Raw genomic sequence first — 3,426 nt, 5'->3', positions numbered from 1 at the left:
ACTTTAAAGGCTCTCAGATCACTGAGAGGATGATGTTCAGGCTTCATAACACAGTACAGGTTTATACTGAGTGTAGCACAATATCTGTGAAAATAAGCTCATATCAGATAGATTTGCACTCATGTTCTGTCTGTATCCCATTAAGTGAACATACACAATTCAAGTGATCTCTTGCAGCCTTACTTTTTCCAGTTGCAAGGTAGAGTTCTAATAGATTTTCTAGTTCCTTTGGTAGTAAAGATGTTTAAGTATAATAAACCACTTCACACTAAGCACTGAACAATTATTTGCAGTGATCATTATTATTAGAAAACCTTCAGACCAAAATTATGTTTGCTTAAGTCATTCTATCAATTCACACACATTTTCTTCATATGTACTTATCAAATATATATGCCTACAGCCCTATACTGTACAAAATACCATTTGATTTTCATGTTTCTTTTGAAAAAATTACTCTTTTCAATGGTAATTTATATCACCCTATATGGACTTCTGTTAAAGTCAGGATGTGCAAAGTGATTCAATAACAAACTAGAAACGTCCATACTGTGTTTCATAAATATCTTGACTACTGACTTAGCCTTGTCAGGAGATGGCAAGCAGCCTATAGCATGCCTAATTGTGGTTTTATACTTTGCTAGTCCTTAATAATGTATATCTAGTATGTTTAATGTATTTAGTTTTTGATTCAAATATTAAATTTCTAGCCAATGAAATGCCAAAAAGGGGCAGCTGGTTATCTGAACGTTTACAGTGGTATACTCTTCAATTTTCAAAGAAACATCTTAAAGTATTTCCCACCTAAAATACACAAATTTAAGCAGTGGTTGAAATAAAATGAGTAATGTAAAAAATATATCAATCAAAGAAGATTATTTTTAAGAACTAATTGAAATGTAATTACTTGAAAATTAAAATAAAATATACAGAATAATAAAATCTAAAGCTGAGATAAAGTATAAAGCATATAAAAGGGATTATGTTCATTTTACCCTTTAAGCAAGGCATAACTCTGACTATTAACTATTTTAGAATTGATGCTGCTGGAGAGGAAAGTCTAGAGCTCTCAAAGGCAATGAAGCAGCATCTGATGTTCCTAATGCATTAATGGGACACCAAAGATTTCTATTAGTAGAAGTGAGAGAAAAACATTATAACAAAAAAAAAATGTGCTTCTGGGGCTAGGGAGATGGCTTATTAAGATGTTTGCCTGTGAAGCCTAAGGACCCATGTTCAACTATATAGATCCCATGTAAGCCAAACACACAAATGTGAAGCAAGTACAAGGTTACACATGCCCACTAGGTGGCACAAGTGTCTGGAGTTCGATTTCAGTAGCTGAGGTCCTGGCACACCAATTCTCTATGTCTCTCTCTCTCTAAAATAAAATGTAAACATTTTTAAAATGTGCTTCTGAAACTTTAATTATTGAAAATGCATTTTTCTTTCTTCCATACCATTCTCAACACACCACATGTTGTTGAAAATATGGAATGATAATGAGATGTTGAATTTGAGGTTACAGTGCTAGGAATAAAAAGGAGTGTGGTTCATCTCTTCTGCTCTTACTACACTCTGAATAAAGAAAAACAGGTTCTCCAATGGAGAATAAGTCAGCATAGGTTAAATTGGATAAGCACTATTAATTAGGGAGAGTTTGAGACTAGTGGGAGCTTGATGTTGGAGACCCACCAAGGCTGTGTGCTACCCTTGCACTGGCAAGCGCCTCTTGTCTGGCTGTTTTTTTCTGAGTAGCTTAGACCCCCTACTTGTTCATACCATTGTTGTCCACTTTTCCCCAATAGCACTGTTCAGCACTAGACAGGCTAGCTGTCTGGGGACTGGCTCTCTTCCCAATTCCAGCCAGGTCTCTTCATGTTCTATGCCATCAGCATATGGTATCTTCAGAAACAGGGTCTTACCTTTCACCTTAGGTGGGTAATCAAGTGCTTTGACAGAAGCCTGTTTGTTTTGGGGACCTCGTAGGTCTTTCTGATCAAAACCACAGAGTAAGTGGAGAGATAAGCAAGAGAGCTGCTTTCTTGGTGAGACTGATAATCAGCAGCAGCGTGAAGGAAACAGATGCTGAGGATACTCAACACCTACCAAATCAGAAATCTAGATGCTCCTGAGAGCTCATCACTGAAGTACACTTGAAACACACCCACCAAGGCTCAGGGTATTTTGCAGAAGGGTTGGGGGGGGGCGAAGAGGTTGTTCTAAGAGTCACAAGGTGGAATGTCATAGCCAGAGGCACTACCACCCCCCAATAATTGACTGCTGCTCTCACAACACATAAACCAAAACCCCATGGGGAAATACCAGCAACCCCACTGAAGAGGGCCCCTGCAGAATGGGGGTATGGAGGAGTGGAAAGATGGTACCAACACATGATGTTTATATACAAAACGTTTTTAATTAAAAAAAAAATATGAGAAGTGTGGATGTTGTAGACATCTACTCATTAGGTGTTATGGTTTGGATGATGAATTCTGTGCAAAAGCTCATCTATCAAAAGCTTCACCACCAGCTGAGGACACTATGAACATGTGGTAGACACTTTAGGAGCTGTGACCTAAAAGGACAAAAGGGCATTAGAGACATAACTTTGAATGGGAAGCTGGAACACTAAGACCTTCATATCTCTCTCTCTCTCTCTCTCTCTCTCTCTCTCTCTCTCTCTCTCTCTCTCTCTCTCCTTCCTCCAAAACCTGGAGGTAAGGGTCCCTGTCCCACCATGGGACTGCCACTGTTATGTCCTGCTTGCTGTGGACTGGAGCTGCAGTAACTACGAACCCAGATAATATTTCTTCTTTTCACATTGTTGGGGTTTGAATATAAAATGTCCCCTGTAGGCTCATGTACCTGAACACAATTGGGTTTCTGGGGTGGTCTTTGAGATGTTTAGCCAGCCCCACTTTTCTTCCTGTTTCTTGCCTGTGGCTATGACAACGGGCTTCTCACTCCTGCCGTACCTTCTCTGCCATGATGGACTCTACGCCCTGAAACTGTAAACTAAACTAAACTTTTTCCTTCCCTAAGCTGCTTTTGGTCGTGCACGCACACACACACGTGTGTGTGTATGTGTGTGTGTGTTTGCATGTGTGCATGTATGTGTGTGTTCATAGCAACAAGAGAGTAACTGACCTAAAAGTTATCTGGGGTGTTTTGTCACACAATGAAATGCTGCGAACATGATATGTACTCTCCAGATGCAGCCTGGGGTTGGGGGAGTCGGAATTTATTCTTGTGTATGCCTCCTCCCCACCTGGGATCTCTCCTGAGAGCTCACTTAGATATGCAGATACGATACACATTCCCGCATCTATTCTTACAGATGGCTTATATCCTTGAGGCAGCCAAAACACACATGCTTCTAAGATAACAAAGCTTCCATCTTGATAAAATAAATCGGGTTCATTT

Source organism: Jaculus jaculus, chromosome 6, assembly GCF_020740685.1.
Source record: "Jaculus jaculus isolate mJacJac1 chromosome 6, mJacJac1.mat.Y.cur, whole genome shotgun sequence".
NCBI classification, from domain to species: domain Eukaryota; kingdom Metazoa; phylum Chordata; class Mammalia; order Rodentia; family Dipodidae; genus Jaculus; species Jaculus jaculus.
Note: the sequence above shows the minus strand (reverse complement) of the source record.